Source organism: Salvelinus fontinalis, chromosome 6 (assembly GCF_029448725.1).
Source record: "Salvelinus fontinalis isolate EN_2023a chromosome 6, ASM2944872v1, whole genome shotgun sequence".
Classification (NCBI taxonomy): domain Eukaryota; kingdom Metazoa; phylum Chordata; class Actinopteri; order Salmoniformes; family Salmonidae; genus Salvelinus; species Salvelinus fontinalis.
Genome location: NC_074670.1, coordinates 38,158,332 through 38,176,795, shown reverse-complemented (window position 1 = coordinate 38,176,795; position 18,464 = coordinate 38,158,332).

Sequence of the window (18,464 nt, the reverse complement as noted above, 5' to 3'; positions counted from 1 at the left end):
GCCTCCTGCCTGCTGTGCTAGCGGGAGGCGGGGGCGACCGGAAGACAGTGTCCTTTTCCCCCCCAGGGAAGATGTGTTCCTGCAGATGTTCCTGCAGATGCAGGAATTCCCACATGCAGGAACGCCCCGAATTGCGGGCTGAAGTTGCACACTATTGGGTCGTTCTGCTGATCCAGTTTCTGCTGTTCTGCCTGCGGGTATGGAACCCTGATCTGGTCACCGGTCGTGCTACCCTGTCCCGGACTTGCTGTTCCCCCCCCCTCTCGCTCATCTGCTGTCTCGACCTCTAAATACTCGGCTATGAAAAGCCAACTGACATTTACTCCTGAGGTGCTGACCTGTTGCACCCACTATAACCATTGTGATTATTACTTGACCCTGCTAGTCATCGATCAACGTTTGAACATCTTGAAGAACGATCTGGCCTTAACCTTTCACGAGTATCTACCCCGGGTCCGGGAGCACCCCCCACCCCCCCACACACTGAGTAGCATAGCCTAGCATAGCGTCACAATTAAATAGTAGCATCTAAATATCATTAAATCACAAGTCCAAGACACCTAATGAAAGATACAGATCTTGTGAATAAAGCCACCATTTCAGATTTTTAAAATGTTTTACAGGGAAGACAAAATATGTAAATCTATTAGCTAACCACGTTAGCAAAAGACACCACTTTTCTAACTCCATCAGTTTCTTACTCCATCAGGTGCTATCACCAATTCGGCTAAACTAAGATATTGATAGCTACTAACCAAGAAAAAACCTAATCAGATGACAGTCTGATAACATATTTATGGTATAGGATAGGTTTTGTTAGAAAAATTTGCATATTTCAGGTAGATATCATAGTTTACAATTGCACCCACCGTCACAAATGGACTAGAATAAATACATAGAGCAACGTGTTTACCTAATTACTAATCATCAAACATTTCGTAGAAATACACAGCATACACTAATCGAAAGACACAGATCCTGTGAATAAAGACAATATTTCAGATTTTCTAAGTGTCTTACAGCGAAAACACAATAAATCGTTATATTAGCATACCACATATGCAAACGTTACCAGAGCATTGATTCTAGCCAAAGAGAGCGATAACGTAAACATCGCCAAAATATATTAATTTTTTCACTAACCTTCTCAGAATTCTTCAGATGACACTCCTGTAACATCACATTACAACATACATATACAGTTTGTTCGAAAATGTGCATATTTAGCCACCAAAATCATGGTTAGACAATGACAAAAGTTGCCCAGCTGGTCAGACAATGTCGTGCGCCATATTAGACAGTGATCTAGTCGTATACATAAATACTCATAAACGTGACTAAAAAATATAGGGTGGACAGCGATTGATAGACAATTTAATTCTTAATACAATCGCTGATTTACATTTTTTAAATTATCCTTACTTTTCAATACAGTTTGCGCCAAGCGAAGCTACGTCAAACAAAATGGCGTCATAAGCGATTAACATTTTTCTACAGAAACACGATTTATCATAATAAATTGTTCCTACTTTGAGCTGTTCTTCCATCAGAATCTTGGGCAAAGAATCCTTTCTTGGGTCTAATCGTCTTTTGGTCGAAAGCTGTCCTCTTGCCATGTAGAAATTCCCATTGCGTTCGGCATGAACTGGAACCGTGCCCAGAGATTCACAGTGTCTCAGAAATAAATGTCCCAAAATCGCACTAAACGGATATAAATTGCTATAAAACGGTTTAAATTAACTACCTTATGATGTTTTTAACTCCTATAACGAGTAGAAACATGACCGGAGAAATATAACTGGCTACACTAATGCTTGGAAAAAGAGCAGGTCGATGTCCACCGCGCGCCCGACGCATCTGGAAAAGAGTTCCTACCTACACGTGTTTTTGTTTTATAGGGGGTGTGATTGCGCAATCGATACCATTCAAATCGTCATCACGTAAAGGCATCCAGGGGAAGACGTAAGCAGTGTCCGTATCCTGATAGCGTTCACAGTGGCCTTTAAACTGACTCCAGATCAGGGGCCAAAATGTGTGAAATCTGACTCCATGTCAGGGAAATTGCTGTAGAATGAGTTCTGTTCCACTCAGAGACAAAATTCCAACGCCTATAGAAACTAGAGACTGTTTTCTATCCAATAATAGTAATAATATGCATATTGTACGATAAAAAATTTAGTAGGAAGCCGTTTAATCTGTAATGCAATTATGCTAATGAGAAAACAGCACCCCCTGTAGTCGCAAGAAGTTAAAGGCCATGTACTCTTATCTCCACCAGGCACAGCCAGAAGAGGACTGGCCACCCCTCAGAGCCTGGTTCCTCTCTAGGTTTCTTCCAAAGTTCCAGCCTTTCTAAGGAGTTTTTTTCTGGCCGCCGTGCCTCTACATCTGCATTGCTTGCTCTCTGAGGTTTGATGCTCGGTTTCTGTATGATAACTTTTTGCTAAATGCTGATGTAAAAAGTACTTTATAAATACATTTGATTGATTGATTGATTATGCCTACCCAATAATAATGTACTGAATCACAGATCTGGCACATCACTACGCACGTTATCACACATCATGAAACACAAAAATATGGACAGTAGCCTAGTCACAAAATAGAACTCAATTGATTGAACATGAAATTCATTTCAATATGATTTAAATAGCCTATATAGGTCCATGTAGTCTGTGTATATTTTAATGCAGTCATCTCAGTTTTCATTTGAAACATCATTTTATCCTTCATTTGTTTGTACAATTGCAAAGACTTTGGCAACTTTGTATTTGTAGGCCTAGTGAACTTCGTTCTGAAGTTATCGTCAGTCAGTCAGACAGATAGCCTACCTGCGTTGAGCAGCCAAAGTGCATCATTAAGATCATTTTTGGCCCTTCCTCTTCACTTTATTCACAGAAGACCTCTACTAAACAGCCTAAACATCTTGATTCTATGTTTAGCAGAGATCTTCTGTGAATGAAGTGAAGTAGAATGGCCCAAAATAATCTAATGATGCACTTTGGCTGCTCAACGCAGGTAGGCTAACTTCAGAACGAAGTTGACGACAAATACAAAGTTGCCAAAGTACTTGCAATGATGCACCCAATTTGTGATTTAGTGCGTTATTATTGGGTATGCATAATCAGCCACCTCAATATTTGCAGCCATAGGTGGTTGTATCTCTTTAGGAGCTGATCCGTTGTCACTATTGTGGAATAATTATAATGCTAAGGTAAGATATGAGTGACAGCCAATCCGAGAGCGGCATTGCTTTTCTTTTGATCCTATCAGTATCGACACATGGTCTAATGAAGTACTTAGCAAACGTTCTCTCTACATGCTTGTTTGGGAAACACTCTTAAAAATGTTGCTCATAAATAATGATGCAACTGGTACGATTATCGTAATGCTTATGTTCCATCACAACTGGGAAATGAGGCCCTGAGCTATACCGGTTGGCAATTATGACAAGGCTCTCTGCTGGTTCCGTTTCTCTGTGATAGATGGCGTTTGACTGCCGATTGAGCGCGAGCCTGTGGGAGGAAGCGACTGGATACGAAGTACATTAAGACCGCTCAGATGTCAGTGGCCCTCTCCTGAAGATGAACCACTGCAACCTGTATGCTCTAGTCGGCTGGCCCTCGCTACATATTCGTCGGCAGACCCACTGGCTCCAGGTCATCTATAAGTCTATGCTAGGTAAAGCTCTGCCTTTTCTCAGCTCACTGGTCACGATAACAACACCCACCCATAGCACGTGCTCCAGCAGGTATATCTCACTGGTCATCCCCAAAGCCAACACCTCCTTTGGCCGCCTTTCCTTCCAGTTCTCTGCTGCCAATGACTGGAACGATTTGCAAAAATTGCTGAAGATGGAGACTTATATTTCCCTCAATAACTTTAAACATTAGCTATCGGAGCAGCTAACCAATCGCTGCAGCTGTACATAGTCCATCTGTAAATAGCCAACCCAATCTACCTACCTCATCCCCATATTGTTTTTATTTACTTTTATGCTTTTTTGCACACCAGTATTTCTACTTGCACATCACCATCTGCTCATCTATCACTCCAGTGTTAATTTGCTAAATTGTAATTACTTCGCTACTATGGCCTATGTATTGCCTTACCTCCTCACGCCATTTGCACACACTTTATATAGACTTTCTTTTTTTTCTATTGTGTTATTGACTGTCCATTGTTTATTCCATGTGTAACTCTGGGTTGTTGTTTGTGTCGCACTGCTTTGCTCTATCTTGGCTAGGTCGCAGTTGTAAATGAGAACTTGTTCTCAACTAGCTTACCTGGTTAAATAAAGGTGAAATAAAAAATGTATTAAAAAAAGATTGGCACCAAAATAATTGAACAGGGCCACAATAATTGAACAGGGCCTCGTTTCCCAGAGCCTTCGTAGCTGGTGATGGGAAACCGGGGGTTTCTGAAGCCTTCGGGGCTTCCACCAATTGTTCCTGAAAACCGGTTCATTACTCTGAGCTTTTAACACAATGCAAATTAGTAATATCCGCTGGTCAGCAATGAAAAGCAGGGTTTGATGTTCACATAGAAGTTTATTGCACAACATATCATATATCCGTGGCGCAGTGGTTAGTCGCCTATTTTCAGTTAGCTACTGTTACAGGTTCGCACCTTCAACCATGCTTCCCTTTTTTGAAGTGAAAACCGTTTTTTTTACTGTCAGAAATTGTGAATCTATGACATTATTTAGGATAGAAGCTTATACTTTACTAAATAAAACAAATTGTTTGAACAACAATGTGCATAAAGTGTGGTGTCACTACTTTCAAAATAAAATGCCTTTGGCAGGATTCAACCCCATTTACTGTGGTCTGAGAGTGTTCTTGTCCCTGTCCCCAACTCTACCTGCTAAGCTACCAACCAGGTGACACTATATGTCACAAGAGCCTGGAGTGGTGGGTGCAGAGTCAAACGCAGAGAGCAGAGGATACTGGAGAAACGGGACTTTATTTCGTTATCCAATGCGAACACCCAAAACAACAGGCGAAATAATCACAAAAAATGTCCAACCCAACACAGGGCACAAACGTACAGGAACACCACATGCACAACCTCGACCAACATAAACAAGCCCACACAAAAACAGGTGGGCCTAACAGGCTTAAATAGTCCTGAATCAAAAACAAAATAAGAGACAGGTGCAACCAATAAGACAAAACAAACAGAAAAGGAAAAGGGGATCGGTGGTAGCTAGTAGACCGGCGTCGACGACCCGAACAGGCAGGGGAGCCACCTTTGGTGGGAGTCGTGACACTATATGAAAAAATCCTAAGTACATTGTAAATACGGTGTCAAGTAGAGGTCGGCAATTGAAAGCAGCTTAGAATTGAAGAAAGCACCAGAACCATGGCGAAATCAGTGGGATCTCACATTTTACAACACAAAGTTTGAAAAACCATGTGATCAAACGAAGCTTCAGATGTCATTGATCACGTGATAATGTTACTTTGAAACGCCATGGCTTTCACTGTTCGAGAGTTTGTCCCACCTCAATTAAGGTGTTTTTAATAACAAAGAATTTTCACGCCATGATCTGTTTCACCTGTTCCTGTTATTGTCTCTGCCCCCTCCAGGTGTCGCTTATTTTCCCCAGAGTATTTACCCTCGTGTTTCCTGTCTCTCTGTGCCAGTTTGTCTGGTATGTTTCCAAGTCAACCAGCGTTTCCCCCGTTCTCCTGCTTTTTGCATTCTCATTTTTCTAGTCCTCCCAGTTTTGACCCTTGCCTGTTACTGGACTTTGTACCCACTTGCCTTGATCACGAGCCTGTCTGCCACTCTGTACCTCCTGGACTCTGATCTGGTTTTGACCTTTTTGCCTGTCCACGACCATTCTCTTGCCTACCCCTTTGGATTAATAAACATTGTAAGTCTCCAACTATCTACCTCCTGTGTCTGCATTTGGGTCTTGCCTTGTGCCTTGATAGAATGGGACATGTAGCGGCTCTGTGCAAAGGATAGCAAATATGTGCCAAGTGTGGATGGGAACATGATTATGGCGAATGTGGGAACAATGTCAGGGTTAAATATTGTAATATGGGGGTGGGGACACAGTGCAGTATTTGGTGGATGCCAGGTGCAGAAAGAGCTAAGAGGCCCAAAGATATAAACTCACTCATATTGTCTCTTATGCAGAGGCCACAAGATAGATTGGTGGAACTATTAGGCAGAATGATGGAGATAATAGGGTTACTACTGGAATAAGTAGACCTACTGTAGAAAATGTTGCTTATGTTGGTCCAGGCACGGATAGAAGACCTGCTCAGAAATATTGCTCTCACAAATGTGTTGTTTCAAAGGACATCTTAAAAGTGAATCAGATTGACCTTATAGCCTTCATTGGAAAGGTTACCAATCTGACTGTGTTTGTGGAAGGAAGAACTGCCAAGTTGAAGATCATTGTGGAAGCAGCAACAGAGTTTTTAGGAGTAACAGATGTTACTGTCGCCATGATTGTTGATATGTTGACCCCCAGTAATACTAATGATGGAATGTCTCAGTATGATGATAATTAGAGTTATGGTTTTTGTTATCCTTCAGTGGAATGCCAGAAGCCTTATTGCTAACGCTCAGGAGTATAAAAATACTTAGGAATACTTAAACTCCTGAACGTTTAAGTATCAAAACTGATGTGATATGTGTTCAAGAAACATGGCTTAGACCACATCTTGATTTTATTATTCCTGGTTATTGCTCAATCCGATCTGATAAATCAACTGGACAGGGTGGTGGGTGTGCTACGTTCATAAGGGAAGGTCTTGTATATCGTAATATACCTGTCTCATCTGAATATCAATGTGTGATGGTGGAAATCTACAGTGCAGGTAGGAATATTAAGTTACAACATTTTTACAAGCATTGTCATCAACTATCTGTAGCAATATTTGATGAAATATCAGGGGAATTGGGCTCTTGAGAGACATGGTGCGGAGACATTAATGCACATAGTAGTTTATTGGGAAGCAAACATACAGATGGTAATGGTACTATTGTGGAAGATATGATGGACACAATAGCATTAGTATTTCTTACCAATGGATGTTTTACAAGAGTTAATGTTGTTAGATGGGTTACATCCTGCCTGGACTGGCTTCTAACTCTATTGCATCTAATGAATGTATGAATGAATTGGAATGAATGATTCTACTGTTGGAAGGGATCATTTATAGATTTTGTGTAGTATGAACCTTGATGCTACTATTCCAGATAAAGTACCCTTCAGAAGAAGGGGCTTTCATGAAGCAGACAGGGAAAAGCTTGGTGTTCATTACTTAAAAAGTCTGTTGGACAGTTGTCTTTAGAGAGGCCGGTTGATGTATGTGCTGCCTCTGTGACCTCTCTGATTTTGAGTGCTGCAAATATGTACCAGTGAGTGAAGTGGGTGAGAAAAGGAAGGTGGCGCCTTGATGGACTGAAGAGTGCACTGCGGCTATTCGAGAAAGAAATAGGGATTACAGAGTGTTGCGTCGGAATATGACTCCTGAGAATCTACTTGATTTCCAAAGAAAGAGAGCTTTAGTACGGACAGTCAATAATGTCAAAAAAATGCATGGAGATAGTTCTGCTCTACAATAGGCAGGGGTACTGAGCTGGGGGATGTATGGTCTATGTTGAAGAAGATGACTGGAAGAAGGAAGTCCACTCAAATTCCTGTTTTGATTGTGGGTCAAAAAACTGATAAAGAAAAAGCTGACTTGTTGGGGGGAAACATTTGCTAGGGTACATAGTGGATGTCACTTTGGATGAAGTATATAAGCAACGCAGGTGTGAGATTTGAAATGCTCATGTTAATGTGTATAAGAAAAGGGCTACTGTTAACTCTTCTTTGGATGCTGTTTTTACCATACATGAGATGCGTTCAGCCTTAATAGGCTGTGGATATACAGCCCCAGGTCATGATCAGTTGTGCTGTGCATCATTTAAGCATCTACCTGATGAGATCATACATGTTCTCCTGGGATTATTTAATGCGATTTGGAGTGAGGGTGTTATACCTTCCGGTTGGAAACGTGCTGTAATATTACCTTTTGTAAAGCCTGGTAAGGACCCTTCATGTGCTGATAGTTATAGACCAATAGCACTGACCTCTAACTTGTGTAAACTGATGGAAAAGATGATTGTCATATTTCCTGGAACATAGAGGTTTATTGAGTCAATGTCAAAGTGGATTCCGTAAAGATAGATATACTTTGGATGCATTAGTAAAGGTGAGCAATGAAGTTGAAAAAAACTCTGGTCATGACAGAAGTAATGGCTACTGTCTTTTTTTACATTGAAAAGGCTTATGAGACTATGTGGAGCAAAGGCCTACTGATTAAGATGGAAATACTTGGTATTGGTGGGAGATTATATAACTGGGATTTGGCTTTCTTATTTAATCGCTCGAGTTAAAATAGGATCCATTTTTGTATTTTTTATTTTTTATTTAACCAGGTAGGCTAGTTGAGAACAAGTTCTCATTTGCAACTGCGACCTGGCCAAGATAAAGCATAGCAGTGTGAACAGACAACAACACAGAGTTACACATGGAGTAAACAATAAACAAGTCAATAACATGGTAGAAAAAAGAGAATCTATATACAATGTGTGCAAAAGGCATGAGGTAGGCAATAAATCGAGTAATTACAATTTAGCAGATTAACACTGGAGTGATAAATCATCAGATGATCATGTGCAAGAAGAGATACTGGTGTGCAAAAGAGCAGAAAAGTAAATAAATAAAAGCAGTATGGGGGGTGAGGTAGGTAAATTGGGTGGGTAGTTTACAGATGGACTATGTACAGCTGCAGCGATCGGTTAGCTGCTCGGATAGCAGATTTTTAAAGTTGTTGAGGGAGATAAAAGTCTCCAACTTCAGAGATTTTTGCAATTCGTTCCAGTCGCAGGCAGCAGAGAACTGGAAGGAAAGGCGTCCAAATGAGGTTTTGGCTTTAGGGATGATCAGTGAGATACACCTGCTGGAGCGCGTGCTACGGGTGGGTGTAGCCATCGTGACCAGTGAACTGAGATAAGGCGGCACTTTACCTAGCATAGCCTTGTAGATGACCTGGAGCCAGTGGGTCTGACGACGAACATGTAGCGAGGGCCAGCCGACTAGGGCATACAGGTCGCAGTGGTGGGTCGTATAAGGTGCTTTAGTAACAAAACGGATGGAACTGTGATAAACTGCATCCAGTTTGCTGAGTAGAGTATTGGAAGCTATTTTGTAGATGACATCGCCGAAGTCGAGGATCGGTAGGATAGTCAGTTTTACTAGGGTAAGTTTGGCGGCGTGAGTAAAGGAGGCTTTGTTGCGGAATAGAAAGCCGACTCTAGATTTGATTTTGGATTGGAGATGTTTGATATGAGTCTGGAAGGAGAGTTTGCAGTCTAGCCAGACACCTAGGTACTTATAGATGTCCACATATTCTAGGTCGGAACCGTCCAGGGTGGTGATGCTAGTCGGGCGTGCGGGTGCAGGCAGCGAACGGTTGAAAAGCATGCATTTGGTTTTACTAGCGTTTAAGAGCAGTTGGAGGCCACGGAAGGAGTGTTGTATGGCATTGAAGCTCGTTTGGAGGTTAGATAGCACAGTGTCCAAGGAAGGGCCGGAAGTATACAGAATGGTGTCGTCTGCATAGAGGTGGATCAGGGAATCGCCCGCAGCAAGAGCAACATCATTGATGTATACAGAGAAAAGAGTCGGCCCGAGAATTGAACCCTGTGGTACCCCCATAGAGACTGCCAGAGGACCGGACAACATGCCCTCCGATTTGACACACTGAACTCTGTCTGCAAAGTAGTTGGTGAACCAGGCAAGGCAGTCATTAGAAAAACCGAGGCTACTGAGTCTGCCGATAAGAATATGGTGATTGACAGAGTCAAAAGCCTTGGCCAGGTCGATGAAGACGGCTGCACAGTAATGTCTTTTATCGATGGCGGTTATGACATCGTTTAGTACCTTGAGCGTGGCTGAGGTGCACCCGTGACCGGCTCGGAAACCGGATTGCACAGAGGAGAAGGTACGGTGGCATTCGAGATGGTCAGTGATCTGTTTGTTGACTTGGCTTTCGAAGACCTTAGATAGGCAGGGCAGGATGGATATAGGTCTGTAACAGTTTGGGTCCAGGGTGTCTCCCCCTTTGAAGAGGGGGATGACCGCGGCAGCTTTCCAATCCTTGGGGATCTCAGATGATACGAAGGAGAGGTTGAACAGGCTGGTAATAGGGGGTGCGACAATGGCGGCGGACAGTTTCAGAAATAGGGGGTCCAGATTGTCAAGCCCAGCTGATTTGTATGGGTCCAGGTTTTCCAGCTCTTTCAGAACATCTGCTATCTGGATATGGGTAAAGGAGAAGCTGGGGAGGCTTGGGCGAGTAGCAGCGGGGGGGGGCGGGGCTGTTGGCCAAGGTTGGAGTCGCCAGGAGGAAGGCATGGCCAGCCATTGAGAAATGTTTGTTGAAGTTTTCGATTATCACGGACTTATCAGTGGTGACCGTGTTACCTAGCCTCAGTGAAGTGGGCAGCTGGGAGGAGGTGCTCTTGTTTTCCATGGGCTTTACAGTATCCCAGAACTTTTTGGAGTTAGAGCTACAGGATGCAAATTTCTGCTTGAAAAAGCTGGCCTTTGCTTTCCTGACTGACTGCGTGTATTGGTTCCTGACTTCCCTGAACAGTTGCATATCGCGGGGGCTCTTCGATGCTATTGCAGTTCGCCACAGGATGTTTTTGTGCTGGTCGAGGGCAGTCAGGTCTGGAGTGAACCAAGGGCTATATCTGTTCTTGGTTCTGCATTTTTTGAACGGAGCATGCTTGTCTAATATGGCGAGGAAGTAACTTTTAAAGAATGACCAGACATCCTCAACTGACGGGATGAGGTCAATATCCTTCCAGGGTACCCGGGCCAGGTCGATTAGAAAGGCCTGCTCGCAGAAGTGTTTTAGGGAGCGTTTGACAGTGATGAGGGGTGGTCGTTTGGCCGCGGACCCGTGGCGGATACAGGCAATGAGGCAGTGATCGCTGAGATCTTGATTGAAGACAGCAGAGGTGTATTTGGAGGGCAAGTTGGTCAGGATAATGTCTATTAGGGTGCCCATGTTTACGGATTTAGGGTTGTACCTGGTGGGTTCCTTGATGATTTGAGTGAGATTGAGGGCATCAAGCTTAGATTGTAGGACTGCCGGGGTGTTAAGCATATCCCAGTTTAGGTCACCTAACAGAACAAACTCTGAAGCTAGATGGGGAGCGATCAATTCACAGATGGTGTCCAGGGCACAGCTGGGAGCTAAGGGGGGTCGGTAGCAGGCGGCAACAGTGAGAGACTTATTTCTGGAGAGATTAATTTTAAAAATTAGAAGTTCGAACTGTTTGGGCATAGACCTGGAAAGTATGACAGAACTTTGCAGGCTATCTCTGCAGTAGATTGCAACTCCTCCCCCTTTGGCAGTTCTATCTTGATGGAAAGTGTTATAGTTGGGTATGGAAATCTCAGAATTTTTGGTGGCCTTCCTAAGCCAGGATTCGGAAACGGCAAGGACATCAGGGTTGGCAGAGTGTGCTAAAGCGGTGAGTAAGGCAAACTTAGGGAGGAGGCTTCTGATGTTGACATGCATAAGGCCAAGGCTTTTTCGATCACAGAAGTCAACAAATGAGGGTGACTGGGGACATGCAGGGCCTGGGTTTACCTCCACATCACCCGAGGAACAGCGGAGTAGTAGGATGAGGGTGCGGCTAAAGGCTATTAAAACTGGTCGCCTAGAGCGTTGGGGACAAGGAATAAAAGGAGCAGATTTATGGGCGTGGTAGAATAGATTCTGGGCATAATGTGCAGACCAGGGTATGGTGGGGCACGGGTACAGCGGAGGCAAGCCCAGGCACTGGGTGATGATAAGAGAGGTTGTATCTCTGGACATGCTGGTCTCAATGGGTGAGGTCACCGCATGTGTGGGGGGTGGGACAAAGGAGGTATCAGAGGTACGGAGAGTGGAACTACGGGGTCCATTATCTGATGCCTATGGAGTTGACAATGGTATTCTTCAAGGCAGTGCTATCAGTCCTACTTTGTTCAACATTATGATTAACAATTGCTTTTGGGGATATTGGGGCTTCCCTATACAATGGGGCAAAAAAGTATTTAGTCAGCCACCAATTGTGCAAGTTCTCCCACTTAAAAAGATGAGAGAGGCCTGTAATTTTCATCATAGGTACACTTCAAATCCAGAAAATCACATTGTAGGATTTTTAATGAATTTATTTGCAAATTATGGTGGAAAATAAGTTTTTGTTCAATAACAAAAGTTTATCTCAATACTTTGTTATATACCCTTTGGTGGCAATGACAGAGGTCAAACGTTTTCTGTAAGTCTTCACAAGGTTTTCACACACTGTTGCTGGTATTTTGGCCCATTCCTCCATGCAGATCTCCTCTAGAGCAGTGATGTTTTGGGGCTGTTGCTGGGCAACACGGACTTTCAACTCCCTCCAAAGATTTTCTATGGGGTTGAGATCTGGAGACTGGCTAGGCCACTCCAGGACCTTGAAATGCTTCTTACGAAGCCACTCCTTCGTTGCCCGGGCGGTGTGTTTGGGATCATTGTCATGCTGAAAGACCCAGCCACGTTTCATTTTCAATGCCCTTGCTGATGGAAGGAGGTTTTCACTCAAAATCTCACGATACATGGCAAGTTACAGGTCTGTAAGAGCCAGAAATCTTGCTTGTTTGTAGGTGACCAAATACTTATTTTCCACCATAATTTGCAAATAAATTCATTAAAAATCCTACAATGATTTTCTGATTTTTTTTCTCATTTTGTCTGTCATAGTTGAAGTGTACCTTTGATGAAAATTACAGGCCTCTCTCATCTTTTTAAGTGGGAGAACTTGCACAATTGGTGGCTGACTAAATACTTTTTTGCCCCACTGTATGCTGATGATGGAGCTATTTGGAAGAGGGGAAAGAATGTCTCTCGTGATCAAAATAATTCAACAAGCTATAGTGGAAGTATAGTTGAAAGATGGTCGATTGACTGGGGTTTTAAATAGTCAGTGTCACACAACACAATGCCACAGATGTCTCTAGTTTTGAGGGAGTGTGCATTTGGTATGCTGACTACAGGAATGTCCACCAGTGCTGTTGCCAGATAATTGAATGTTCATTTCTCTACCATAAGCCACATCTGACGTCATTTTTGAGAATTTGGCAGTAAGTCCAACTGGCCTCACAACCGCAGACCACATGTAACCACGCCAGCCTAGGACCTTCACCTGCGGGATCGTTTGAGACCAGCCACGCGGACAGCTAATGAAACTGGGTTTGTACAACCAAATAATTTCTGCACAAGCTGTCAGAAACCGTCTCAGGGAAGCTCATCTGCGTCCTCAACAGGATCTTGACCTGACTGTATTTCGGCATTGTAACCAACTTCAGTGGACAAATGCTCACCTTTTATGGCCACTGGCACACCGAAAAAGTGTGCTCTTCACGTATGAATCCGGTTTCAACTGTACCAGGCAGATGACTGACAGTATGGTGTCGTGTGGGCGAGCGGTTTGCTGATGTCGTGATACCGTGACGACATCCTGAGGCCCATTGTCGTGCCATTCATCCGCTGCCATCACCTCATGTTTCAGCATGATAATGCATAGCCCCATGTCGCAAGGATCTGTACACAATTCCTGGAAGCTAAAAATGTTCCAGTTCTTCCATGGTCTGCATTCTCACCTGTCAGTGGTGTGCGTACTGGGAGCAGTGTCAGGTGCAGGAGAGCAGAGAGTTGTGAACAGGCGCACACTTTATTTAGGCAGGAGAAACTAACAGACGGACGCCACTGCCTTCGAAACCTACAGCTATATGCCAAAGTGCAAAACGCGCAAACAGTCACAATAATTATGTACAAACAAATAAACATACCTTGTGAAATAAAACACGGAATAAACGTACACCAGAATAGCGCATCAAACATGACATGTAACACGAAATAATCACACACAAAAACATGAGGGGGAACAGAGGAATAAATACATGTAGTGTGATTGGGGAATGAAAACCAGGTGTGTATGGAACAAGACAAAACAAACGGATAAATGAAAAATGGAGTGGCGATGGCTAGAAAGCCGGTGACGTCAACCGCCGAACGCCGCCCGAACAAGGAGAGGAGCCGACTTCGGCGGAAGTCGTGATATCACCAGACTTGTCACCCATTGAGCATGTTTGGATTGCTCTGGATCGACGTGTATGACAGCGTATTCCAGTTCCCGCCAATATCCAGCAACTTTGCACAGCCATTGAAGAGGAGTGGGACAACATTCCTGATCATCTCTATACAAAGGAGATGTGTCGTACTGCTTGAGGCAAATGGTGGTCACACCAGATACCGACTAGTTTTCTGATCCACACCGCTGCATGTATTTTTTTAAGGTATCTGTGACCAACAGATGCATATCTGTATTCCCAGTCATGTGAAATACATAGATTAGGGCCTAATTTATTTACATTTTACATTTAAGTCATTTAGCAGACGCTCTTATCCAGAGCGACTTACAAATTGGTGCATTCACCTTATGATATCCAGTGGAACAACCACTTTACAATAGTGCATCTAAATCTTTTAAGGGGGGGGGGTTAGAAGGATTACTTTATCCTATCCTAGGTATTCCTTAAAGAGGTGGGGTTTCAGGTGTCTCCGGAAGGTGGTGATTGACTCCGCTGACCTGGCGTCGTGAGGGAGTTTGTTCCACCATTGGGGTGCCAGAGCAGCGAACAGTTTTGACTGGGCTGAGCGGGAACTGTACTTCCTCAGAGGTAGGGAGGCGAGCAGGCCAGAGGTGGATGAACGCAGTGCCCTTGTTTGAGTGTAGGGCCTGATCAGAGCCTGAAGGTACGGAGGTGCCGTTCCCCTCACAGCTCCGTAGGCAAGCACCATGGTCTTGTAGCGGATGCGAGCTTCAACTGGAAGCCAGTGGAGAGAGCGGAGGAGCGGGGTGACGTGAGAGAACTTGGGAAGGTTGAACACCAGACGGGCTGCGGCGTTCTGGATGAGTTGTAAGGGTTTAATGGCACAGGCAGGGAGCCCAGCCAACAGCGAGTTGCAGTAATCCAGACGGGAGATGACAAGTGCCTGGATTAGGACCTGCGCCGCTTCCTGCGTGAGGCAGGGTCGTACTCTGCGAATGTTGTAGAGCATGAACCTACAGGAACGGGTCACCGCCTTGATGTTAGTTGAGAACGACAGGGTGTTGTCCAGGATCACGCCAAGGTTCTTAGCACTCTGGGAGGAGGACACAATGGAGTTGTCAACCGTGATGGCGAGATCATGGAACGGGCAGTCCTTCCCCGGGAGGAAGAGCAGCTCCGTCTTGCCGAGGTTCAGCTTGAGGTGGTGATCCGTCATCCACACTGATATGTCTGCCAGACATGCAATTTATTTAAATTGACTGATTTCCTTATATGAACTGTAACTCAGTAAAACCTTTGAAATTGTTGCATGTTGCGTTTATGTTTTTGTTCAGTGTACATGAGTCAGAAACAGTTATTCTAGTGTCAAAATGTACTACAAAGTGTAAATAGGATAAAGTCAGTCTCGTCTAAAAACAGAGTTTGGAACGTCTGTGTGTCACAATTGGTTAATGAAGGTTGGGTTTTGATTTGACAATGTTCATTTGCCCACTAACATGGGGTAAACAGCTGTGGTGATTCCTCTCTATCCAATAGCATAGACAATGAGACAGACCTGCCCAGCAGCTCCGACTTTGTTTACACAAGACAACACGTCGCACATTTCTTTACTTGAGAAACTGCACCTAACACCTTAGATGTAAAACTGCGGAACTAAACATCCTCGGCAAAAGTGCCAAAATGAATTACAGATTTATTGAGTTAGATTCATTCTGGGGATTTTGAGAAAGTGAAATAGGATTCTCATGGTGAACAAACATCATTAACCAAACACAGAATTGGTCAGGAAACACACCTCCGAGACTGAAATCTTGTTTTTCTAACGAGCAACAGAAAAATACACGTGCCAATGTGCATGTTAGGTGGATGTTTAAAAACCTTCTCAACCTTATGAAAACACATCTACAAGTGATCCAGACCTGGATACCCAGCCTAAACATCTTGATTCTGTTAAGCAGAAATCTTCTGTGAATAAAGTTACGCGGAATGGCAAAAACCATCTAACGATTCACTTTGGCTGCTTTACGAGGGGTCTGGATCACCCAGGTTGTCATCAGTCATAGATGTGCTAAGGTTTTTAAGAGTAACGTTACTAACGAAGGCTCTGGGGAAAAAGATTGGCTTCTAAAGATACATTTTAAGATGGTTCTAACAATGATCTTAACCCTACGAAGGCTCTGGGAAACGAGGCCCAGTGCGGTGTCTGGCGGTTGTCTCCTGAATCTAGCATATTGCCTGCAATCACAAAACTGGAGATAAAATAAGAACATGATGGCTTTTCAGACTAGAGGCAATTTACAATATGCACCATTATTGGCCATTTTGACTTGTATGGTCTTAGTCATGATATTGTGTCCTGTGTTTTTTACAAGCCCTCCTCTTGCATATACTGCAGTTGCATTGCAGTATTTACAAAGCAATAACCTACCCACAAAACACATATGTCATAGAAATTGAACTATAGGCAAATTTGACTATTTTACTGGAAATCTAAAGTTTTCGAAATATTTAGCCTGGAAATCTAAGACTTTCAATTCCTTTAGTATTTTTCCCGAAGTCATTTTTTATCTCGCTCACTCATCTCGGCGCATTATGTATAGAAAAGAACTGGTGAGGCTTTGATGTGGCCTGCTGACTGATTTTCAGTCTGAACACCCTGGCTCTGTCTGTCTGTCTCTGGCTGGCCTGGCACACAAACACAGTGTCTTTAGTCTCCTTCAGTCCTCTGCTGTTACCAGTCACATTTAGCAGGTTGTCATGGCAGTGACATGTGAAACACTTGGGCTACACCATAGCCATGGCCATTCTATTTCTATGGGCAACATCTTCAATATCTTTCTAGTGGTGGTTTCAAATGACTGTGATCGACAGTATTTGCTTTTGTAGGTGGAGTGCTTATTTTTCTGTCTGCGTGTGCATATGCATGTGTTGCATTCCAGTATTATATAGGGCATCGGTGTGCATTTCTTTGTTTATGAGTGTTTGCCTGTGTACACCTGATCTCTTTGTGTGCCTGTGAGGTGGTGCATGTTGGAGAGTGCCTCTGTATCTATTTCCATTCCTGTTTATTCATATGCAAACATGCTCTCTGTACACTGGTAAGCTCACCTTTTGTTCTATAGCTGTGCTATATATTCTGGTTTCACTGACTTCACAATACTCTATGTTCTCCCATCTTTCTCTGTGCTGTGGGCCACATCGGTCTGGAATGAGGCTAGAGACCATATTCATCCTCCCAGTCCAACACCCTGCTAACACCCACCCCCTCCCACCAGCGTTCTAATCGATTAGTGTCGTTCATTAGTGAGGACACTAGAACGAGTTTCATTGAGAGAATCTGACACTCGGCACTGGAACTACAGCCAAAATCCAAATCCATGTCCATTCCAACCAACCAGACCACCATTGAATCTGAAAAACAAGGCCCTGTAAAAAAAGGTCTGAGAAAATTCTATATTTCAGACTTTTTTAAAGGCTGGTACGTACATAGGAATATAATGACATTGATAGGCAAAATTGAAAACCTCTCGGAGAAAGATGTGCATTCAATCGATGCCATGTCTTCAGTTCATCCGAGGAAGACACATTGTCATGAAGGAGAAAGAAGGAGGAGAATGGAGAAAGAGGAGAAAGTACAGGTACAGAAAAGAAGACCCACTCAGGTGGAACCATGGGAAAACACTGAGGGCCAACAGTTCATACTGTGAATAGAAGAACCGTGTATATGGGATGAAATAGTACGGGTCGTAGGTGTTATCCACACAGGAAGATACAGAATATAAATAGCACTTCACGGTCCCACAGGGCTTGTGCAGCCATAAAAAAAACTTTTACTCATTTGCTGCTGATAGAACAAGAGTACTTGGTGGACTATCTTCAGAATTTTTAGTGGAAGGCTAAAGTGCTTGATCAAATTTAAGGCCCTTTAATATCAGTTATTTAAAGGTATTTGACGGTATTTAAGTTTCTTCTAGTTGTGTTGTCTCTTAACAATTTGACTAGAAACCAAGTGTGTTCCAATGCATTAAAAAAATCTACATATACTGTATATGCTTTATAGGACATTAATAAACTCTTCATAAGCATTGCATAAATGCTTCACAAATGTGTGTGTGTGACAGGCAGTGTGTAATAAGCAGCAACTCTCCTCCCTTATCAGAGACTGATCTCTCTCATTGAATCCACTATACAACCACCACCGATGCACTTGCAAGCATCAGTGCTTATATCTATTATCAACAGTTGAAAAAATATTGGTTATGTTGAAAATCTCTCATTCACCCACTAAGTCTGTCAA